Genomic DNA, 25,633 nt, shown 5'->3' on the forward strand with positions numbered 1-25,633 from the left:
AAACTAATGTTTATGTTCCCAAATCATCAATGAAACTGACATAAATTCCTCATTAGGATTTTGAGTTAGATTGCTTCATCCCCTTCTCCCTCTGTTTCTCTAGAAGAAGAAGGGCCTAGAGAAGTTAATATTTCTGGAGTAAGCACATGAGTACTCTGGCGTTGACACCTAGGTCTCCCCAGTTTGACATCCTAGATGTGCCCAGGTTCCTGGCAGGAGAGCGGATTTTATGAGAGACCTGCAACTGTGTGTCAGCGCCCAGCTTCTCCACATGGCTGACTTTATGTTAGTTTCTTAGGGCTGCTGTAACATGGTACACCAAACTGTGTGATTTAAAACAACAGAAATTTATTGTCTCACAGTTCTGGAGGCTGGAAGTTCAAAATTAAGGTGTTAGCAGGGTGAGTTTTTTTTTTCCTGTTAAAGAATGCTTTATTAATACAAATACACACAAACTCATTAAGAAATGTAAATGTTTATGTCATAGCAAACAGGTGGCAATTCATCACCCAGGGTCAACAGAAGGGTTGAAGAAGACTTCGACAGATTGCATTCCCATGGTGGAGAGGGCATCTTCACAGGCGAAGGGGGGCCCAGCTGAAGCAGCTTTTCAAGCTCTCTCTCCTAATCAAAGATCATGAGAGGCGCTCCACTCAAGGAGAGGCCTGCTATCTGGTGCTCTTCAGGTAGGTTACAAGTCTCAAAATCTAGAATTGAAGTGAAAGACTTGTTCTATTTCTGGATAGGCATTATCTGAGGCAGTAACAAAACTTTTGCTTGAACAGCCTTCTTGGTCATCTTTTTGGCAGATAAATTTGGCAATTTTAGTTTGAGGAGTCTGTTCGTCTTTACTCACTTTTCTGTACCCCTGTTGACAGTTACAAAAGCCTTTTTGGTAGCTTTAGGTAAGGCTGGTAAAGCATTGGACATTTTTCCAGAACGTGGTGTTGAAACTTGAGATCTCCCATCTAAGGCTTTGATTGAAGGTCCAGATCCCAGCTTCAGCCTTTCTGCAGGAGCTTCATGGTTACCTGGTTTTCCTGGGTTCCTTCTAAGGGTTCCGAGGGAGAATCTGTTCCATGCCTCTCTCTTTGCTTCTGGTAGCCCCAGGTATTCATTGGCTTGTGGGTACATCACTGCCATGTTCCGTGTCCACATGGTGTTATCCTTGTGTGTCTGTGTCTTCTTGTACGGACACCAGTCATACGGGGTTAGGGGCCCCCTCTGCTCCAGTAGGACCTCATCCTAACTAATCACATCTGTAACAACCCTATTTCCAAACATGGTCACAGTCTGAGAACTTCAATATATCTTTTTTGGTGCCACAATCCAACCCATAACCATACCCCTGAATAAACTGAAAAGAATAGAATTTGGGACATTACATTTCTAAGTAGTTAGAAAAACTACTTTTGTTTATCAAATAAAGAAAGTATTTGAAGTTGCTCCTTCAGCTTTAATTTTTTTTGTGTGTGTGTGTGACAAGAGTCTTGCTCTGTCGCCAGGCGCCAGGCTGGAATGCAGTGGCGCAGTCTTGGCTCACTGCAACCTCCGTCTCCCAGGTTCAAGCAATTCTCCTGCCTCAGCCTCCCTAGTAGCTGGGACTACAGGCGCGCGCCACCTAATTTTTGTATTTTTTAGTAGAGACAGGGTTTCACCATGTTGGCCAGGATGGTCTCAATCTCTTGACCTCGTGATCCACCCGCCTTGGCCTCCCAAAGTGCTGGGATTCCAAGTGTGGTGAGCCACTGCGCCTGGCCAGCTTTTATGTTTTTAAAAACTTTTGCCTCTAGGGTTTGCCTGATGAGTTAAAGACTATCCCAGTTTTAGCCACAGGAGGTATTGGTTAAATTGGCATTTACCTCCTGTGGCTAAAACTGGGTCAGCCATTTCACCTGTACCCTTCTTTGCCCTCAGGTGTGGGTTAAGGACCTGGAGACTGAAAAGGTTTTTCCTTTAGCAAGCGTTCCTATGACAAAATACTGAGCTGTTGCCTGGGGCTGGAAAGAGGGGATGTCCTTAGGACTCCTGTAGAGAGGGCTTATTCCAAGGTGTCTCTAAAGCCTCTTGGGCAGTGGGCTTTTGGGATGAGGACTGACAGACCCTGCATGCCTGGAGGATGCTGGGCCACTGGGAGCTGGCTTATTTTACTCTGCTCCAGGATAGGGACCGCAGAAGCTCAATGAGCAGCTTGCACAGCTGCTATACGCCATCCCTAGAAGAAGGCTTCTTACCTCTTGAAATGATTCTTGATTCAGGAATGGGCAAAACCAATGGTTTTTTAAACCAAGAATCATTTCAGCCCGGGCGTGGTGGCTCACGCCTGTAATCCCAGCATTTTGGGAGGCTGAGGCAGGTGGATCATGAGGTCAAGAGATCGAGACCATCCTGGTCAACATAGTGAAACCCCATTTCTACTAAAAATACAAAAAATTAGCTGGGCATGGTGGCGCATGCCTGTAATCCCAGCTACTCAGGAGGCTGAGGCAGGAGAATTGCCTGAACCCAGGAGGTGGAGGTTGCAGTGAGCAGAAATCGACCCATTGCCCTTCAGCCTGGGTAACGAGAGCGAAACTCCATCTCGAAAAAAAAAAAAAAGAAAAAAAAGAATCATTTCAGTGTTAGGTGGGATCCATCCAGACCAGTCACCTAGACCAGGCATCCCCAAACTTTTTACACAGGGGGCCAGTTCACTGTCCCTCAGACTGTTGGAGGGCCGCCACAGACTGTGCTCCTCTCACTGACCACCAATGAAAGAGGTGCCCCTTCCTGAAGTGCGGCGGGGGGCCGGAAAAATAGCCTCAGGGGGCCGCATGTGGCCCGCGGGCCGTAGTTTGGGGACGCCTGGTCTAGACGGTTCTTTAAATTGGCATTTTGTGAAGCAAAAAAAGAGGATATATTGAGAATGATGGAACTCCTGGTCTGAAATAAGAACTGCATACAAATCCTGGAATTTTTCCTTTTCCTTAACTCCCCTGCAATGGACCGAATGTTTGCATCCCCTACAAATTCTTATGTTGAAATCCTAACCCCCAATAGCACAGTATTAGAAGGTGGGGCCTTTGGAAGATAATTAGATCTTCAGAGTAGAGGCCTCATGAATAGGATTAATGCCCTTGAACTAGACCCACAGAGAGCCCTCCAGCCTCTGCCGTGCGAGGAGACAATGAGAAGATAGCAGTCTTCAACCTGGAAAAAGGCTTGTACCAGAGCCTGACCAAGCAGGCACCTATCTCAGATTTCCAGCTTCCAGAACTGTGTGAAATCAATTTCTGATTTGTATTGGCCACCCTGTATATGGCATTTTTATGATAGCAGCCTGAACAGACTAAGGCCGATTGGCTTTACTTCTGTGATGGAAACCAGTCTTTTCATGCCCCGTTCTCTGCTGCTTCCTTTCTAATTCAAGCTACCATTGCCACTCCTCTGGTCTCCCTCCTCCTTCCCTGTCTTCCACAATCCGTCTTCCACCTAGAAGCCCAGTGATGTTTTAGAAACCTGAATCTTAAGCATGTTACCTCTATGTTAAAACTCTCCAAAGCATTTAATAGTCTTCACAATCTGGCTCTCCGTTTAGCTTTATCTGATACCACTCGTGTTGATTTTTTTTTTTTTTTTTTGAGACAGAGTCTCATTCTGTTACCCAGGCTGGAATGCAGTGGCACAATCTTGGCTCACTGCAGCTTTCCACCTCCTGAGTTCAAATGATTCTCCTGCCTCAGCCTCTTGCCATAGCTGGGATTACAGGCACAGGCCACCACACCTGGATAATTTTTGTATTTTTAATAGAGATGAGGTTTTGTCATGTTGGCCCGGCTGGCCTCCAACTCCTGGCCTCAAGTGATCTGCCCACTTCTGCTTCTCAAAGTGCTGGGATTACAGGTGTGAGTCACCATGCCTGTTGGTTCATTTCTGTTATTGTCTTTTTGTTTGCATATCCTTACCCTCCTCTCCCCAATAGAATGCACACCTTTGAGAGCAGGGACCTTGTTTGTCTCGATCATAGAGACAGAGCTGTGCCTGGCACTTTGTGGGTGTTCAGTCAATACGTTTACAATGCAAATGGCAGAGACAGAAATTTAGGCTAGCAACCATGGGTTTTCTGTACTCAGTTCTGATACCGACTTTCAGTTATTTTCACCAAAGAATTGGCAGGAGTCCTGAGCCAGGTGGTGGAGGGAATGATTAGGAATTCTCTTCTAGGCTCTGCAGATACCCTTTTATGTGCCCAATATTGTTCTTGTTGCACACCGATCCATGCCTTGGTGGCCCTTTTCACGTACAGTTTTCATTCTTGCCAGTGTAGTTATGCAATGATAGTGTCAAGCACCGGAACATTCCACTAGAGGGCAGTAGAATATAGTGTTCAGAGTTTGGGATCTGAAGCCATTGACTGCCTTGGCATCCATTCCCTTCCAGGAATCATTTTGGAGCGAGGGCAGCGATTATTTTGAACCATGATGATGTGAGGGCAATCACCTAGGGATGACAGAAGAGCAAGCTGGATCAAATGGACATATAACACATAAAACACTATGGTTAAGAACTTAGTACCCCTGACACTGCTTCCTACCCCCTAAAGACAGGCTGGCTGGGTTAAAAAGGGGAGGAGGAGGGAGGTGGTGCACATTACTTCTGCTCACATCCCACTGTCCAGAAAACACTACTTGCTGAGGGGTCATATGGCTACACTTTCCTATAAGAAAGGCTGTGAGATGTAGGCTTCTTTCTCAGTGGCCAAATATCTATTATAGAAGAATGGGAAAATGGATATTGGAAATTAACTGGCAGTTTCTGCCACAAATCCTTAAACCAGCTGAGGTGAAATAATCTGAGTTAAATAATTTTGGCTTTTGTTAGGGCAGGGGATTTCTGAGGGGATTCAGACCCAAGCCGTTGGTCATTAGGCTTTGCTTCCTTGTTTGTTAACTTGTTATATCAACCAGATTTTTGGGTTTTATAGCCTGGCCCAGGGATGTACTTTTAGAATCCCCTATAGCTAGTGTCCTATCATTATGATTATGAAAAATTGGTCTGTTAGCATTTATTAAAAACTTTTGTTAGCCTTATTAGCATCTTTGTAGGGTCCAGCCCTACAGGGTCCTTTGAGCTCCTCTCTGCTGGTGTAGAGACAAGAAACTGTGGAAATAAAAGACACAAGACACAGAGATGGAGAAAAGAGAGTTTGGGCCCAGGGGTCCACTGCCCACCAAAGCGTGGAGTCCGGCAGTGGCCCTGAGTGTCCACACACTCTGACTTTTATTGAGTGCAAAGCTGGGGGAAGGGTAGGTAGGGCATGGCATTGATGGTCAGTGATAGGGTCAAGTACATCACGTGTCATTTAGGTAGGGGGCCAAGACTTTCTAGTAGCCAAGATGAGGTAAGGAGCATACTGGATCAGCACTTTTCCATACTTGTCAAGAAAGAAAAAAGACATTAAGATTTATATTACTTTTACTGATTATCTCTTCTAAGAAAAAGGAACCAGGTGCAGAAGCAGAACATGAGAGTGGATATGGAACGTAACCGCTGAAGCACAGCACCACATAGAGACAGTTAAGCCCCCAGCTGTCTGTGGGCTTCCCTGACAGCCGTCGGGCCTACCACAAGAGCTTGGAGGAGTGGAGATTTCTCTTAACTGAGGAAGGAGACATCTTGGCCTTACCTGGGCGTGACAGAGGGCTTAAAGTGTCTTGCCTTAGGGTCATTGCTTTCACAATGTCACCCCACTGTTCACACGAAACCTGAAAGGCATTAGTAAAAGAACTGAGATCACCTATGAATAACTAAGATCAAATGTGAGTAACTAAGGTCACCTATGAATAACTACTATAGTTATATGTCTAGTTATTTTCTTCTTCATTGTTTACATGGGAATAGGCTGAGGCTTCTGACTCCTGCCTTGGCACTTATGAGGTCTCCCCCACCAATATCTTATTATATTTAGGAGTGCCATCTGGAAGTTTCATCTACTAGGAGATGCATGATGAAGTCTGGTAGTCAGTTCTATTCTTGTTTTACTTAACTGATGAATCACTTTGCCATGTACTGTTGACACCTACCCCTTGCACTTGGCCATTTGTTTGACCACCTATGCTGGTTCGCTGTTGGATGAATTACTTGATTTACAACTGATGCTGATTAGTCCCTCCTGTTTTCGTATACCTCCTACTCTTTCCAGGCCATTTGGCTTATACCCTTTTTTACATACATAAATGGAATTCATTGCATATTAATTACTTACAGACAGACATATATTTACTAGAAGAAACAAAAAGTCCAAGTATATAAATATTTTTCTATTTAAGAAAAAAAAATAACCAAAATCAGAGTGGAAGTGAATGAAATGGAGATGAGAAAAACCACACATAAGATAATTGAAACCAAAAGTTAGTTTTTTTAAAAAATAAATAAGATTGATAGACTAACCAGACTAATAAAAAAGAGAAAATCCCCAAAAACAGAATCAGAAATGGCAAAGGAGCATTACCACTGGCCCCAGAGAAATACAAAAACCCTCAGAGACTATTGTAAACACCTCAGTGCATATGATTAGAAAACCTAGAAGAAATGGATAAATGCCTGAAATCATACAACCTCTCCAAATTGAACCAGGAAGAGATGAAAACCTTGAGAAGACCAATAACAAGTTCTGAAATGGAATCAATAATAAAAATTCCTACCACCCAGACAAAAACCCTAGACCAGATGAATTCACAGTTGAATTCTACCAGATGGATAAAGTAGAGCTGGTACCATTCCTACTGAAACTATTCCAAAAAAATCAAGGAGGAGGGACATGTTTTTAACTCATTCTATGAGGCCAGCATAATTCTGATACCAAAATCTAGCACATAGGAAAAGAAAATTTCAGGCCAATATCCCTGATGAACACAGATGCAAAAATTATTAGAAAAACACTAACAAACCAAATCCAGCAACACATCAAAAAGCTAATCCATCATGATTAAGTAGACTTTATTCCTGGAATGCAAGGTTGCTTCGACGTATGCAAATCAATAAATGTGACTCATCATATAAACAGAACTAAAACCAAAAACTGCATGATTATCTCAATAGATGCAGAAGAGGCCTTTGATATAGTTCAACGTCACTTCATGTTAAAAATCCAAAAAAAACTAAACTTCAAAAACTAAACACCCCTCAAAATAATAAGAGCCACCACTGAAAAGCCCACAGCCAGTATCATACAGAATGGACAAAAGTTGGAAGCATTCCTCTTGAGAACCACAAAAGGAACAAGACAAGGGTGCCCACTCTCACCGCTCTTATTCAACATGGTGTAGAATTCCTGGCCAGGGCAATCAGGCAAGAGAAAGAAAGAAAGGGCATCCACATAGGAAGAGAGGAAGTCAAATGATCTCTCTTCACAGATGATGTAATTGTACACCTAGAAGACCCCATAGTCTCTGCCCAAAGGCTCCTAGATCTAATAAACAACTCCAGCAAAGTTTCAGGATACAAACATCAGTGAACAAAAAATCAGTAGCACTTTTATACACCAATAGCCAAGCTGAGAGCCAAATCAAGAACACAATCTCATTTATAATAGATCTCATTTAAAAAAAAAATAAATAAATAAAATGCTGGCCAGGTGTGGTGGCTCATGTATGTAATCCCAGTACTTTGGGAGGCTGAGGCCAGTGGATCACGAGGTCAGGAGTTTGAGACCAGCCTGATCAACATGGTGAAACCCCGTCTCTACTAAAAATACAAAAAATTAGCCAGGTGTAGTGGCGGGTGTCTGTAATACCACCTTCTCCATGAGGCTGAGGCAGGAGAATCACTTGAACCTGGGAGGCAGAGGTTGCAGTGAGCTGAGATCTTGCCACTGCACTCCAGCCTGGGCAACAAGAGCCAAACTCTTGTCTCAAACAAACAAACAAACAAACAAAAAACCTAGGAATATAGCTAACCAGGGAGGTGAAACATCTCTACAACCAGAATTACAAAACACTGCTCAAAGAAATCAGAGATTACACAAACAAAATGGGAAAACTATTCCATGCTCATGGCTAGGAAGAATCAATATTGTTAAAGTGACCACCCTGTTCAAAGCAGTTTTGGACATTTTTTCACAGAATTAGAAAAAATCATTTGGAAATTCATTTGGAATAAAAAGAGCTTGAATAGCCAGAGGAATCCTAAGCAAAAAGAACAAAGCTGGAGGCATCACACTACCCAACTTCAAGCTATACTACAAGGCTACAGTAACCAAAAAAGCATAGTACTGGTACGAAAACAGATACAAAGACCAATGGAACAGGGCAAGAACCCAGAAGTAAAGCCACGCACCTCCAACCACCTAATCTTTGACAAAGTTAACAAAAACAAGCAAACAGGAAAGGGCTCCCTAGTCAATAAATGGTGCTGGGATAACTGGCTTGCCATATGCAGAAGATTGAAACTGGGCCCCTCCCTTTCATCATACACAAAAATCAACTCAGGATAAGTTAAAACTTAAGAATGGATCCTAAAACTATAAAAACTGTAGAAGGGAACCTAGGAATACAATTCTGTACATTGGCTCTGGCAAAGACTTCATAATGAAAACTCCAAAACTGCAGCAAAACCAAAAATTGACAAGTGTGTTCTAATTAAACAAAAGACCTTCTGCACAGAAGACATCATCAAGAGAGCAAACAGACAACCTTCAGAATGGGAGAAAATGTTTGTAAACCACGCATCTGACAGAGGTCTAACATCCAAAAGCTATAAGGAACTTAAATTAACAAGCAGAAAACAAAAAACTCCCCATTTAAAAATGGACGAAGGACATGAATAGATACGTCTCAAAAGAAGGCATATAGATGACCAAAAAATATGAAAAAATGCTCAATATCACTAATCATCAGGGAAATGTAAATCAAAACTGTGATGAGAGGCCATTTCACACCAGCCAGAATGGTTGTTATTAAAAAGTCAGACAATAGCAGATGTTGGTGAGGTTGAAGAGAAAAGGGACTACTTATACACTGCTGGTGGGAATGTAAGTCAGTTTGGCCACTGTAGAAAGCAGTCTAGAGATTTCTCAAAGAGCTTAAAAGATGTTACCATTTGGCCCTGTAATCCCGTTACTGGATATGTACGCAAAGGAATATAAATCTTTTTATCATAAAGACACATGCATGTGCATGTTTATCACAGCACTGTTCACAGTAGCAAAGATGTGGAATCAACCTAGATGCCATCAGTGGTAGACTGGATAAAGAAAATATGGTACATACACACCATGGAATACTATACAGCCATAAAAAAGAATGAAATAATGTTTTTGTAGCAACGTGGATGGGCTGTAGGGCATTGTCCTAAGCAAATTAACACAGGAATGGAAAACCAAATACTGTTTATGTTCTCACTTATAAGTGGGAGCTGCACACTGAGTACATATGGACACAAAGAAGGGAATAATCAATTCTGGGGCCTACTTGAAGATGGAGAGTGGGAGGAAGATGAGGATTAAAAAACTATTTATGGGGTTTTATGCTGATTACTTGGGTGACAAAATTGTGTGTACACCAAACCCCTGCAACATGCAATTTACTCATGTAACAAACTTGCACATATACTCCTTGAACTTAAAAATTCAGTTCTCACTGACACCTGTCACTATGACTCTGTTAGATACACTGCCCGGACTCACCATGTGTGAATGGGTTTCAGTTCATGTGCGGCAGGCAGGTGTCTAGATGGGCAGCGCCTGGCTGGGAGCTGTACAGCCTGAAACATGGGACTCAGCTTGATGGACAGATGCCCAGTGACAAGGTCATGTGGAGAGGGTGACTTCTTCACCACCTTCTTCTGTGAAACTGGTGCTAGAACACATGTGCCCCCACCAGATTTTTGTGGATCTGGAGCCTGTGGTCATTGATGAGATCTGATGCCCCAGATTGACAGCTCTTCCACCCAGAACAGCTCATTACTGGGAAAGAGGATGCTGCAACAGCTATGCCTGTGGTCGCCATGCCATTGGCCAGGGGATTATTGACCCAGTGCTAGAGCAGATCTGCAAGCTTCTGACCACTGCACAGAACTTCAGGGCTTCCTGGTGTTCCACAGCTTTGTTGGGGACACTGGCTCTGGCTTCAACTCACTCCAAATGGAGTGGCTCTTTGTTGACTATGGCAAGAAATCCAAGCTGCAATTCTCTATCTACTCAGCTCCCCAGCTGTCTACAATTGTAGACAGTCCTGCAATTTCATCCTGACCATCCATACCACCCTGGAGCATTCAGTCTATGCCTTCATGGTGGGCAGTGAAGCCATCTGTGACATCTGCTGCAACCTGGGCATAGAGCGCCCGACCTTAACCAACTTCAACTGCCTCATTGGCCAAATCATCTCTTCCATCACATCTTCTCTGCATTTTGATGGGTCTCTCAGTGTGAACCTGATGAAGTTCCAGACCAACCTCGCACCCTACCCTTGCATCCACTTCCCTGGCTACCTATTCACTCATCATCTCTGTAGAGAAGCTATACCACGAACGGCTGTCGGCGGCCAAGATCACCAATGCCTGCTTCGAGCTTACCAACCAGATGGTGAAGTGTGACCCCCAGCATGGCAAGTACACGGGCTGCTGCCTGCTGTACCATGGAGATGTGATGCCCAAGGATGTTCACACTGCCATTGCCACCATCAAGACGAAATGTTCCCCAGGGGCTTCAAGGTTAGTGTCAACTACCAGCAGCCCACTGTGGTGCCTGGTGGTGACCTGGCCAAGGTGCAGCATACCGTGTGCATGCTGAGCAACACGACCACCATCTCTGAGGCCTGAGACTGCCTGGGCCACAAGTTTGACCTGTGTATGCCAAGAGGGCATTTGTGTACTGGTATGTGGACAAGGGCATGGAGGAGAGAGAGTTCTCTCATGCCCCGTAGGATATGGGTGCCCCGGAGAAGGATTATGGGAAAGTAGGCATCAACTTATATGAGGACGAGGATAAGGGAGACTAGAACAGCTTCCTGGAGCCTATTCACTATGTTTATTGCAAAACTTTAGAAATAAGCAGTCTCCTTGCATGGTTAAGAAAATAAAATAAAAGTTCGAAGGAAAAAAATCTATTTGTTTTAAATCAACAAAAATTAATAATTCACCTTTAATTTTGGTATTTGTAACTCCCTTTTTGCATACTTTGCATTAATTTTCTCTTTTGAATGTTATTATGAGTTACTGGAATTTCACGTACTCATCTTTTTCAATTAACCATTCTTCCCCTTTATTCTTTCCATCCCTTCCCTCCTTATGCTTCTCCTTGAAACAGAGTTCTTTCTTTTTTAATTTATTCATTTTAAATTAATTATGTATTTATTTATTTTTTAACTTTTAGGTTTGGGGGTACATGTGAAAGTTTGTTACATAGGTAAACACATGTCATAACGGTTTGTTGAACATATTATTTCATCACCCTGGTATTAAAGCCAGTACCCAATAACTAATTATCCTTTCTGCTCCCCTCCCTCCCTCCACCCCCACCCTCAAGTAGACCCCAATGTCTGTTGTTTCCTTCTTTGTGTTCATAAGTTGTTATCATTTAGCTCCCACTTATAAGTGAGAAAATGTAGTATTTGGTTTTCTGTTCCTGTAGAAGCTTGCTAAGGCTAACAGCCTTTGGCTCCATCTACATTCCTGCAAAAGACATGATCTTGTTCTTTTTTTTTTATGGGTACCTAGTATTCTGTGGTGTATATGTACCACATTTTCTTTATCTAATCTGTTATTAATGGGCATTTAGGTTGATTCCACGTTTGATATTGTGAATACTGCTGCAGTAAACATTCGTGTACATGTGAAATGTGGAACATTGCCAACAAAAACCAACAATGTAGAAGTGTTTTCTCCTCAGTCTTGCCAGCATCTATTATTTTTTGGCTTTTTGGTAATAGCCATTTTGACTAGCGTGAGATGGTATCTCATTGTGGTTTTGATTTGCATTTCTCTAATGATCAGGGATACTGAGTTTTTTTCATATGCTTCTTGGCTGTACTTTTGAGAAGTGTCTGGTCATGTTCTTTGTTCACTTTTTAGTGGGGTTGTTTGTTCTTCTCTTATAAATTTGTTTAAGATCCTTATAGATGATGGATATTAGACCTTTGTCAGATGCATAGTTTGCAAAATTTTTCTCCCACTCTGTAGGCTGTCTCTTTACTCTGTTGACAGTTTCATTTGCTGTGCAGGAGATCTTTAGTTTAATTAGATCCCACTTGTCAATTTTTGCTTTTGTCCTGATTGATTTTGTTGTCTTTGTCATGAAATCTTTGCCAGTTCCTATGTCCAGGATTGTATTGCCTAGGTTGTCTTCCAGGGTTTTTATAGTTTTACATTTTACATTTAAGTCTTTAATCCATTTTGAGTTGATTTTTGTGTAGGGTGAAATGAAGGGATTCAGGTTCAGTCTTCAGCACATGGCTAGCCAGTTATCCCAGCACCATTTACTGAATATGGAATTTTTTTTTCCCATTGCTTGTTTTTGTCAACTTTGTTGAAGATCAGATGCTCATAGATGTGTGGCCTTATTTGTGGGCTCTCTATTTTGTTCCAATGATCTACCTATTTTTGTACCAGTACCATGCTATTTTGGTTACGGTAGCCTTGTAGTATAGTTTAAAGTCAGATAACATGATGCCTCTGGCTTTGTTCCTTTTGTGTAGAATTACCTTCATTATTCAGGCTCTTTTTCAGTTCAATATGAATTTAAAAATAGTTTTTTCTACTTCTGTGAAGAATGTCATTGGTAGTTTGATAGGAATAGCATTGAATCTATAAATTGCTTTGGGCAGTACAGTCATTTTAATAATATGAATTCTTTGTATCTGTGAGCAGGGGATTTTTGCCATTTGTTTGTGTCTTCTTTGATCTCTTTGAGCAGCATTTTGTAATTCTCAGCCTCCCTGGTTAGCCGTATTCCTAGGTATTTTATTCTTTTTGTGGCAATTGTGAATGGGATTGCCTTTCTGATTTGGCCTCAGTTTGGCTGTTGTTGGTGTGTAGGAATGGTAGTGATTTTTGTACATTGATTTTGTAGCCTGCAACTTTGCTGAAGTCATTTATCAGGTGAAGAAGCTTTTTGTTCGAGACTATGGTTTTCTAGATACAGAATCATGTTGTTTGCAAACAGAGATAGTTTAACATTCTCTTTTCTTATTTGGATGGACTTTATTTCTTTCTTTTGCTTGATTGCTCTGGTTAGGACTTCCAATATTATGTAGAATAGAAGTGGTGAAAGAGGGCTTCCTCGTCTTGTGCCAGTTTTCAAGGGGAATGTGAAGGTAAATTATTTCAACACTGCAAAAAGGAGCCTCTATAAACTGTCTTCTTGGTCCTTTAAGAATCATTCAATTTTGACAGCATTATTGCTTTCTGGAACCACTTAGTTTATGTTGGATCTTTTTTTTCTGTTTCCAAAGTTTATGTAAACTTCCTCCAATAAGCCCTAGTTCCTTCTGTGGTGAGCAGTATTCATGATTAAAATCTGGGCTTAGGGAGTAACAAAAATGTTTGTGGTGGGCAAAAGTTCTGTTGCTGTTGGGCTACTTCTAGTGATCAAACAGGAAAATATACTTATTTTTTAAGATTAGGAACTTACATAGTGTTTATCTTTTGTAACATGCTCACAAAGAGGTCAATTGTTCAAAGTATTAGAGGGCTTCTTCAATTTTCCAAAGGACATCTCTTAATCCTTTGTATTGAAAATACTGTCTTGAAAGTTCTGATGTTTCCTCATGCAGCTAATATAATCTTACTTTTTAACTACATTAGGTTCCCTTTGGCTTTGCCAGTGATTTGGGTCATTCTCCAACATAATTTGATTTAAATTTCACTTTGCAATTGAGAAGATCTGTATTTATATTATATTGATAGATATAATTGGACAAGAGATGGGCACAAAGACACAGATCATATGTATTCTGCGGTGAATATTTATTTTCTTTGGCCGCTTCGCATCCATTCAGGCCTCTAGAGGCTCAATCTCAATTTCCTTCTGGGAAGTGACTCTTTTTCCCCACTCATGGTCATATGTTTCCTGAAGTGTTGCCTTCCTGAAGTGTTGCCTGGCTCAGAGGTTCATGCCAATTACATTTCTCTGGTAGAATGTTTGGTTCATTCAGGAGCATTGACCAAATCAGAGTTCATGAGATGTTATAAAAATTGGGCCAGCAATTTTGGGTTAAGGACTCAGTCTTCATCTGCTTTGGTACCTGAAAGCACGTATTTCCAGAGGATGTTGGCAGAGGTAATTGTGAAGAGAAATTCTGATGAGCATGTAGCCAACATCATGGAAAGAAAGCCAAGAAATGGAGAGAGAAACTGAGTCTTACACCACAAGTGCCCTGGAGAAACCATGCTGGAAGATCTAAGTTTTATTTTTATGCCCTGTTGTTATCTAGTTTTGATTTTGGGATTATCATAGCTTCAGATACTGCTCAGGCTACTGCTGCATAGGGTTCAAGCCATAAACCTTGGCAGTGTTCACGTGGTGTTGTCTGCAGATGTATGGCAAAGCCTGGGTGCCCAGGCAGAAGCCTGTTGCAGGTGTGGAGTCCCCACAGAAAACCTCTACGAGGGCAGTGCCAAGGGAGAATGAGGGATTGGAGCCCTCACACAGAGTCATTACTGGGGCATTGCTTACAGGACCTGTGGGAAAGGTGCTGCTGCCCTCCAGACTCCAGAATGGTAGCGCCACCAATAGTGTGCACTCTTGAAGCTGCAGGCCTTCTACTCCAACTGATGAGAGCAGACACAGAGGGTGCGTCCAGCAAAACCATAGGGGTGGAGCTGCCCAAGCCCTTGGGAGCTTACCCTTTGCACCTGTATGCCCAGGATGAGGAACATGGAGTCAATAATTATTTTGGAGCTTTAAGCCTTAATGTCTTCTCTTCTTGGTTTCAGACTTGTGTGGGCCTGTTAACTCTTTCTTTTGGCAAATTTCTCCTTTTTGAAATGGAAGTGTTTATCCAATGCCTATACCACCATTGTATTGTGGAATAACTTATTTTTTGATTTTATAGGCTCATGGCTATAAGGAACTTGCCTAGAGTCTCAGATGAGACTTTGAACTTTAGAATTTAGAGTTGTTGGAATGAGTTAAGATTTTGGGGGACTATTGGAAAAGAAAAATTGTATTTTGCAATGTCAGAAGGACATGAGATTTGTGGGGCCAGGGACGGAATGATATAGTTTGGATGGTTATCCCCTCCAGATTTCATGCTGAAATGTGATCCCCATTGTTGAAGGTGGGTCCTGGTAGGAAGCGTTTGGGTTGTGGAGGTGGATCCTCCATGAATGGCTTGGTGCTGTCTTTATAGTAATGAGTTAGTTCTCACTGTACTAGTTCATGTGAGAGCTGAGTGCTAAAAAGAACCTTCTCCCCTCTCTCTTGTCCCCTCTCTTGCCATGTGACATGCTTTCCCTACCTTCATCTTCCACTGTGATTGTAGACTTCTTGGGTCCCTCACCAGTGGAAGGAGATGCCACTATGATTCTTGTATAGATGGCAGAACTATGACCCAAAATAAACTTCTTTTCTTTATAAATTACCCAACCTCAGGTATTCCTTTATAGAAACGCAAAAGGAACTAATATATCTGACAATTAGTGATGTTGAGAATTTTTAATATGTTTGTCAGTCACTTGTATGCCTTCTACTGAAAAATATCTATTCTTATCCTTTGTCCACTTTTTAATGGGACTATTGGTTAGATTGTGGATATTAACCCTCGGTCGAATGCATAATTTGCAATTTTTTTTCCAACTCTGTAGGTTGTCTTGTTTACTCTGTTGATTTTTTCCTTTGCTGTGCAGAAGTTTTTTGTTTAATTTAGTCGAATTTGTCTATTTTTGTTTTTATTGTAGTTGCTTTTGAGGAGTTGGTCATAAATTATTTTCCTAGGCCACGTATAGAAGAGTTTTTCTTAGGTTTTCTTCTAGGAGTTTTATAGTTTTAGATCTTACATTAGGGTCTCTAATTCATCTTGATTAATTTTTGTATATGGTGAAAGGTATTGGTTCAGTTTCATTCTTCTGCATATGGCTATCCATTCCCAGCACCATTTATTCAACAGGATGTCCTTTCCCCATGTCTCGGGTCTGGGTCATGCCAATGCAAGAGGTGGGCTCCCGTGGTCTTGGGTAGCTCTGCCTCTGTGACTTTACAAGGTAGAGCCTCTTTTCTGGCTGCTGTCATGGACCAGCATTGAGTGTCTGTGGCTTTTCCAGGTGCATGGTGCAACCTGTAGGTGGATCTACTGTTCCGGGGTCTGGAGGACAGTGGCCCTCTTCTCACAGCTCCACTAGGCTGTGCCCTAATAGGGACCCTGTGTGGGGGGCTCTGACCCCACATTTCCCTTCTGCACTGCCTGAGCAGGGGTTCTGCATGAGAGCCCTGCCCCTGCAGCAAGCTTCTGCCTGGGCATCCAGGCTTTTCCCTACATCCCCTGAAATCTAGCCAGAGGTTTCCAAACCCCAGTTCTTGACTTCTGTGCATTTACAGGCTGAACACCACGTGAAAAGCTGCCAAGGCTTGAGGCTTGCACCCTCTGAAGGCACAGCCTAAGCTCTACATTGGCCCCTTTCAGCCATGACTGGAGCAGCTGTGATGCAGGGCACCACAAATTCTCCAGGCTCTGCCTCTTCAACTTTTTAACTCTTTCTATTCTCTTTCTTTCCCATGTTTTGCAGTGTAGTTTTACTGGAGGCCATTTTTTAAAATTGCAGACTTGAGGAACTATCATTCACTGCCTCTGAGCTGCTCTGGGTCGTGTGTTTGCGGTGTCTCTGGCCCTGCGTGCTTCCAGCTTGAGCCACACCCGACGGGGCAGGGAGCCAGGACGTGATTTCTTATTTTTCAATTTACTTTCCTTTGGATGGGACCTAAAAAAAATCTCCCTCCATCCCTCAACCCCTAGGCCTGAGCGTTTGACTGCAATGTATGCTGTATATGGTCGTTTGGCTTTGACTGTGGGGCTTTCAGGGGGCCAAAACTCTGTATGAGTCTCTTGGTTATATAACAGATGGTCTTTGTACAGTGGCTTTCTCAAATGCTGGTTATAATAGCGATGTACTGGGCCTAGAGCAGACTCACTACCTTCTGCAGGACTGGAACTTCAGAGGTCTTGGGAAGCTTATCTCCTTCTCCAGCATAGTGCACTTCTGACCGCAGGTGTAGTACTAGTACCGGGATGCGCAGTTCAACCCGCAGGCCAGAAGGTGGCGCTTGTGGGTAAGAACCAGCTGCAGCAGAAGCCGATGGGTGTGTGCTGGATCTTTGCTACTAGGAGGGGCTCTCTGTGGTCTCAGGCGATAGACTGGTCTGGGGACTATCTGGTGCCCCGAGTACTTTGCTCATCCTCGGAATGGGGAACAACGCTGGGCATAGCTGAACCACCAGCTTGCCCTCGGATACCCCAATGAGGAGTGCAAATGTTACCGGGAAGTGCACGAATCCTTGGTTCTTAGTCTTACTTGGAGAAAGAAATCTGCCAAACGACTGGTTTAGCTAAAAAAAGGGAATTTATGGAAGGAAAATAGAGAGCAGAGAATTTATTTAGAGATGCAATACAACCTGAAAATATAAGGCAGAGCAGGCTGCTGAGGGGGGTGAGCCTGCAGCACCCAGAGAGTTCTGTGTTGGGTTTTTACGATGTCAGATTTTTTTTTTTGAGGTTCCCATCTCTGTCTTATGTCTCCACCTTTTTTTTTGGGTCTAGTTTTCCCACTTCTGCCTTAAGTCTCTTCCGTTTCCTCACTTGGTTCCCACCCCAGGCTTGTGGGACCCTTCCTTACTATTAGTTGGTGTGCATGTGTGGGCCTGGTGTTGGATATCAATTGCGCCTGTGTATCTCTTAGGAATTTCCTCTTTTCCCTCTTTCCGCTTATCAGCATGCGTCAAGCTACATTCTGACAGGTTAACTGTGGAGTAGATAATTACTGGGCACCTTACTGGGCATCCCTTCCTGCATAGGTGACTCCTCTCCTCTCTGCTCATCTCTACCATACAGGTTTCGGGTGGTTCCTGGGGTCTGAGATTTTCCAGACGCCCCTTTTCTCAGAGGCTCCCCTGGTCTGCTCGTGTCTAGCTACCTGCCTGCTCTAACACAAGCCCCGCCCTGATGGGGGTGGTAGGAGAAGGTCATGGTGAATGCATTGAAGGTCATGGTGAATGCAGGTAGAGGGCTGCACCAGCTCCACATCCTGGACAGGCAAAAATGCGATTCACCTTCCTATCACACATCTGTCCCAGGGCTTGTGACTTTCAGTTCAGAAAGACACTGTTTATCTCCCAGCCACCATGTGGTGGAGAGCTGTGCAAAGCGCCTGTTCTGTGGCTCTCAGCCAAAGTGGTCTTGGGAGGGAACCTTTCTCTTCAGCCCTAAGGGGGGAGTTTTGTGGCCCACTTTGATCTCTGCTGTAGGAACACTGTGGCTATGTGAAGAAAGGGTGAGAGGGACCCCACGCTTGTACAAGCCCAGGCCTGATGCTCACACTACCAGTGGGGGTGCAGTGGTAGCTAATAGCTCCAGGATATCATCCACATGGCACCTGTTCCTACTCCCTGTGGAACAGCCATGGCTGCAAAAAGGGCAAGTGGGCAATGGGTGGAGAAAAAGTCTCCCTCTCCATGTCCAGTCCCAAGCAACAGTGCCCATTGACTGCTGGGGCAAAATCACTCTAAAGAGCCCAGCATTATGCCCGTGCCTTTGCTGGAAAGGACATGGTCACCTTCAGTTCCCAAGCAGGGAGCCCTTGGGCACAGGACAATATACACTGTGGTTTCCTCTGTCTCAAAGGGTACTTTGGTGTGCTGCACTCTTCCTTCTCCTAGGGCCAGCCTGCCCTAAGGGTTAGATCTCCAGGAATCTTACAGTTCCCCTGGGTCCCGCCAGCCCTTTGTGGTTGCTGTAGTCTGAATGGGTTCCGGGGAATGTTTGTGGAAGATCCAGCGATGTGGAGACACAAGGACTGAGGCTGCCTGAGCAGCATGGAGGCCCTCAGTCGGTGCACAGCCAGTGTGGCGTCTTCCACCTTGGCTCAGGTCTGGGGGTACTGAGCAGGCATGCTGAATGCCTGAAGGTGAGAATGCCTGGAGCTGATGGGCTAGGAGTGGAGAAGCCGTCTGGCAGTAAGTTCTTTGCACAGGAGGGGAAGAGTGGCTCCCAAACCAGGTGAGTGGAAGTAGAATCCACCTTTCTTCTTCTCCTTAAAATTGGTAGACTCACTCCTCTGACTGCCGAGGAGGCAGGCTGGGACTCCCAGCAATGTCACACACAGACTTGTCCCAGGTCACAACAATGCTATTCCTAGCCACAAATATCACCACTTGGCAGAGACTGTGGCTTCAGCAAATATCCTTTCACTCCAGTCTTGCTATGGGAGAGAGCCTAGTTCCAGCACCTACGATTGGAGTGCATGCCCCCCTCGCCACTCAATTCTGGCTGGGTGAAGCCCTTACCTGGTTCCAGACCAAGTGCTGCAATCTCTGGCTCAAGACTAAAATGCCTGCAGCGGCTGCCATTGCTGAGTCGCCAGAAGGACTGACTTCATATGAGCCAGGATTGAAATTAGCATTCTCTTCTTGGTTCGGGATCTGGGAAAATGCCTGCAGCTTTTCCCAGTGCTTTTCCCTCTGACAGTCTCCTAGCCTTTCCCAAATTAGCTCTGGGGCTTGGGAGAAAAAATGGTGCTCTCCTGTGTCCTGGGTTACATGGATCCCTAGTGGAAAGGTGAATCTCTGATCCTCTCACATACTAGGGCTTCACTCATGTTTCTCAGCTAAATCCCACCACGTAGGCAGCTTGCCCATTTTTTCCCCAAGGATCTGAAGTGCTCGTGAATTCACTTTCTTTTGAGGTAATATTTCACTTAATTGGAGTTAAAAGTTAGTGTTACCTATCATCGAAACCAGTTACAAATGTTAATTTATTAATAATAATCCATAATGAGATTGTACATCTTTAATCTTTGAAACTCTCTTTTCACACAGGCAGGTGCCAAATACTGCTATTACTGCTAAATACTGATATTCATCCATGAGCATACATATTGCTTGGAAGATATTTATGGAGTTCTATTAGAGTGTTCTCTTGATAATAGTTTGTGTGAAAGCTCCTCAATAGCATGGCTAAATGGATATTTATAATCTTTTTTTTTTTTTGAGATGGAGTCTCACTCTGTTGTCAGGTTGGAGTGCAGTGGCATAATCCCAGCTCACTGCAATCTCCACCTCTTGGGTTCAAGTGATTCTCCTGCCTCAGCCTCCTGAGTAGTTGGGGATACAGGTGTGTGCCACCACGGCTGGCTAATTTTTGTATTTTTAGTAGAGACAGGTTTTCACCATGTTGGCCAGGGTTGTCTCGATCTCTTGACCTCATGACCCACCCGCCTCAGCCTCCCAAAGTGCTGGGATTACAGGCATGAGCCACTGCACCCAGCCCAAATGGATATTTAAACATAGAAATTTCCTTAGCAGTTGCATTGAGATATGAAAAATGTTGCTGAGCTATAATTTGAACTAAAAAAATACATTTGCTGTAAATTTGTGTGAAAGTATAGATCTTGCTTCTTGCTTTAACATTTGGCAGCACAGAAAGTCTACAAAGCAGTTGATACTACTTGTGATTCAACAAATATTAGTTGTCATTGGAGTGACTTTAGAGTAGTATAAATTTACTTGTAAGTGATGTTCATTTTATAATTTTAGGTTGAACTCATAAAGAAACATTACTAAGTTCATAGCATAAGCTAATATCCAAAGCCATTTTGTGTTTTATAAGAGAGGATGGTGTTCTACATTCAGAAAAACTTCAAACTTTGCTCTAAGCTGAAAATTTGTAATAAAATGTACTATGCCTAATCTTTGAATTAGCAGGAATAGATGACCTTTAGTGAGGAGAAAAATTAATGAAGAAGAAATAGATAACTTAAGTAGCCTTATATATCTGATAAAGAAACAAAAGTTTGTAGTTAAAATATATATATTTTTTGGCTTTTACTTTTTTTTTTTTTTTTTTTTTGAGACGGAGTTTCGCTCTTGTTACCCAGGCTGGAGTGCAATGGCGCGATCTCGGCTCACCGCAACCTCCGCCTCCTGGGTTCAGACAATTCTCCTGCCTCAGCCTCCTGAGTAGCTGGGATTATAGGCACGCGCCACCATGCCCAGCTGATTTTTTGTATTTTTAGTAGAGACGGGGTTTCACCATGTTGACCAGGTTGGTCTCGATCTCTCGACCTCGTGATCCACCCGCCTCGGCCTCCCAAAGTGCTGGGATTACAGGCTTGAGCCACCGTGCCCGGCTGGCTTTTACTTTTTTTTATTGCATTTTAGGTTTTGGGGTACTTGTGAAGAACATGCAAGATTGTTGCATAGGTACACACATGGCAGTGTGGTTTGCTGCCTTCCTCCCCTTCACCTATATCTGGCATTTCTCCCCATGCTATCTCTCTCCAACTCCCCACCCCCCCACTGTCCCTCCCCTATTTCCCCCGACAGACCCCAGTGTGTGATGCTCCCCTCCCTGTGTCCATGTGTTCTCATTGTTCAACATCCACCTATGAGTGAGAACATGTGGTGTTTGATTTTCTGTTCTTGTGACAGTTTGCTGAGAATGATGGTTTCCAGGTTCATCCGTGTCCCTACAAAGGACACGAACGCATTTTTTTTTTAAAATTTATTTTACTTCTGGTGCATACTATATTTGGCATTTCTCCCCATGTTATCCCTCCCCACCTTCCCCTCCCTCCCCATCTCCCATTGTCTCTCCCCTACTCCCCCAACTGTCCCCTGTGTGTGATGCTCCTCTCCCTGAGTCCATGTGTTCTCGTTGTTCAACACCCACCTATGATTGAGAACATACGGTGCTTTGCTTTCTGTTCTTGGGTCAGTTTGCTGAGAATGATGGTTTCCAGATTTATCCAAGTCCCTACAAAGGACATGAACTCATCGTTTTTTATGGCTGCATAGTATTCCATGGTGTATATGTACCACATTTTTCTTTGTCCAGTCTATCATTGATGGGCATTTGGGTTGGTTCCAGGTCTTTGCTATTGTACACAGGGCTGCAATGAACATACGTGTGCATGTGTCTTTATAGTAGAATGATTTATAGTTCTTTGGGTATATACCCAATAGTGGGATTGCTGGGTCAAATGGAATTTCTATTTCTAGATCCTTGAGAAATCGCCACACTGTCTTCCACAATGGTTGAACTAATTTACACTCCCACCAACTGTGTAAGAGTGTTCCTATTTCTCCACATCCTCTCCAGCATCTGTTGTCTCTGGATTTTTTAATGATTGCCATTCTAACTGGCGTGAGATGATATCTCAATGTGGTTTTGATTTGCATTTCTCTAATGACCAGTGATGATGAGCATATTTTCATATGTTTGTTGGCCTCATATATGTCCTCCTTTGAAAAGTGTCTGTTCATATCCTTCGCCCACTTTTGAATGAGGTTGTTTGTTTTTTTCTTGTAAATCTGTTTTAGTTCTTTGTAGATTCTGGATATTAGCCCATTATCAGATGGGTAGATTCAAAAATTTTTTCCCATTCTGTTGGTTGCCAATTCACTCTAATGATTGTTTCTTTTGCTGTACAGAAGCTCTGGAGTTTAATTAGATCCCATTTGTCTATCCTGGCTTTTAGTGCCATTTTTTTGGTGTTTTAGTCATGAAGTCCTTGCCTATGCCTATGTCCTGGATGGTTTTGCCTACATTTTCTTCTAGTGTTTTTAAGGTGTTTAGGTTTTATGTTTAAATCTTTGATCCATCTGGAGTTAATTTTAATGTAAGGTGACAGGTAGGGGTCCAGTTTCTGCTTTCTGCACATTGCTAGCCAGTTTTCCCAACACCATTTTTTTAACATGGAGTTCTTTCCCCATTCCTTGTTTTTGCTGGGTTTGTCAAAGATCAGATCATTGTAGATGTGTGGTGTTTCTTCTGGGGTCTCTGTTGTTTTCCAGTGGTCTATGTCTCTGTTTTGGTACCAGTACCATGCTGTTTTGATTACTGTAGCCTTGTAGTATAGTTTGAAGTCTTGCAGTGTGATGCCTCCGTCTTTGTTCTTTTTGCTTATGATTGTCTTGGCTATGTGGGGTCTTTTGTGATTCCATATGAAGTTTAAAGTTTATTCCTTCTTCCATTTCTGTGAAGAAGGTCGTTGGTAGCTTGATGGGATTAGCATTGAATCTATAGATTACTTTGGGCAGTATGGCCATTTTCATGATATTGATTCTTCCTAACCATGAGCATGGAATGTTTCTCCATCTGTTTGTGTCCTCTCTTATTTCGTTGAGCAGTGGTTTGTGGTTCTCCTTGAAGAGGTCCTTTACGTTCCTTGTTAGTTGTATTCCTAGGTATTTTATTCTCTTTGTAGGAATTGTGAATGGGAGTTCACTCTTGATTTGGCTCTCTGTTTGTCTGTTATTGGTATATAGGAATGCTTATGATTTTTGCACATTGATTTTGTATCCTGAGACTTTGCTGAAGTTGCTTATCAGTTTGAGAGGATTTTGGGCTGAGACAGTGGGGTCTTCTAGATATAAAATCATGTCATCTGCAAATAGAGACAGTTTTGACTTCCTCCTTTTCTAATCGAATACGATTTATTTCTTTTTCTTGCCTGATTGCTCTGGCTAGAACTTCCAATACTATGTTGAATAGGAGTGGTGAGAGAGGGCATCTTGTCTAGTGCCTGATTTCAAAGGGAATGCTTCCAGCTTTTGCCTGTTGTGTATGATATTGGCTGTAGGTTTGTCATGTATAGCTTTTATCATTTTATGATACGTTCCATCAATACCTAGTTTATTGAGACTTTTTAGCCTGAAGGGCTGTTGAATTTTATCAAAGGCCTTCTCTGCATCTATTGAGATAATCATGTGGTTATGTCTTTGGTTTCATTTATGTGATGGATTACAGTTATGGATTTGCATTGTTGAACCAGCTTTGCATCACCGGGATGAAGCCTACTTGGTTGTGATGGATATGTTTCTTGACGTGCTGTTGCAATCTGTTTACCAGTATTTTATTGAAGATTTTTGCATTGATGTTCATCATGAACATTGGCCTGAAGTTTTCTTTTCTTGCTGAGTCTCTGCCTGATTTTGGTATCAGGATGCTGTTGGTCTCATAAAATGAGTTAGGGAGGATTCGCTCCTTTTGTATTGTTTGATAGAGTTTCAGAAGGAATGGAACCAGCTCCTCTTTGTACGTCTGGTAGAATTCATTTGTGAACCCATCTGGACCTGGACTTTTTTTGATTGGTAGGCTTTTGATTGCTGCCTCTACTTCAGCCCTTGTTATTGGCCTATTCAGGGTTTCAGCTTCCTCCTGATTTAGTTTTGGTAGAGTCTAGGAATTTATCCATTTCTTCTTGGTTTACTGGTTTATGTGAATAGAGCTGTTTGTAGTAATCCCTGATGGTAGTTTGTATTTCTGTGGGATCAGTGGTGATATCCCCTTTATCGTTTCTTACTGCATCTATTTGATTCTTCTCCCTTTTCTTTTTTATTAACCTGGCCAGCAGTCTGTCTATTTTGTTCATCTTTTCAAAAAACCAGCTCCTGGATTTATTGATTTTTTTGAAGGGTTTTTTGTGTCTCTATCTCCTTCAGTTCTGCTCTGATCTTAGTTATCTTTTGTCTTCTGCTAGCTTTTGATTTTTTTTTGATCTTGATCTTCTAGTTCTTTCAATTTTGATGATAGGGTGTCAATTTTATATCTTTCATCTCTTCTCTGGTGGGCATTTATTGCTATAAATTTCCCTCTCAATACTGCTTTAAATGTGTCCCAGAGATTCTGGTAAGTTATGTCTTCATTCTGGTTGGTTTTGAGGAACATCTTTATTTCTGCCTTCATTTCATTGTTTATCCAATCAACATTCAGAAGCAAGTTGTTCAGTTTCCAAGTGATTGTGTGGGTTCAAGTGTGTTTCTTGATCCTGAGTTCTAGTCTGATTGTGCTGTGGTCTGATAGACTGTTTGTTATGATTTCTGTTCTTTTGCGTTTGCTGAGGAGTGATGTGTTTCCAATGATGTGGTCAATTTTAGAGCAAGTGCCATGTGGTGCTGAGAAAAATGTATATTCTGTGGATTTGGGATGGAGTGTTCTGTATATGTCTATTAGATCCGCTTGGTTCAGCTCTGCATTCAAGTCCTGGATATCCTTGTTAGTTTTCTGTCTTGTTCATCTGTCTAATATTGACATGGAGTATTGAAGTCTCCCACTATTATTGTGTGGGAGTCTAAATCTCATTTTAGGTCGTTAAGAACTTGCTTTATGTATCTGGATGCTCCTCTGTTGGGGGCATATATATTTAGGATAGTTAGCTCTTCCTGTTGGATTGATCCTTTTACCATTATGTAATGTCCTCCTTTGTCTCTTTTGATCTTTGTTGGTTTGAAGTCCATTTTATCAAAGACTAGGATTGCATCCCCTGCTTTTTTTTTTGTTCTCCATTTGCTTGGTAAATCTTCTTCCATTCCTTTATTTTGAGTCTATGTGTGTCTTTGTATGTGAAATGTGTTTCTTGAATACAGCACACCTATGGGTTTTGACTTTTTATCCATTTTGCGAGTCTGTGTCTTTTGATTGGGGTGTTTAGGCCATTTACATTCAATGTT

General features: G+C 42.6%; 2 pseudogenes; one reads left to right on the forward strand and one right to left on the reverse strand.

Moving 5' to 3' along the window:
* Window positions 1-459: 459 nt before the first annotated feature.
* On the reverse strand, window positions 460-1,143 carry LOC101036570 (securin-like; annotated as a pseudogene).
* An 8,522-nt stretch (window positions 1,144-9,665) lies between these two features.
* On the forward strand, window positions 9,666-10,976 carry LOC101043356 (tubulin alpha-4A chain pseudogene; annotated as a pseudogene).
* Window positions 10,977-25,633: the final 14,657 nt, after the last annotated feature.

The sequence above is a fragment of the Saimiri boliviensis genome, chromosome 6 (assembly GCF_048565385.1).
Source record: "Saimiri boliviensis isolate mSaiBol1 chromosome 6, mSaiBol1.pri, whole genome shotgun sequence".
In the NCBI taxonomy this organism is placed as follows: domain Eukaryota; kingdom Metazoa; phylum Chordata; class Mammalia; order Primates; family Cebidae; genus Saimiri; species Saimiri boliviensis.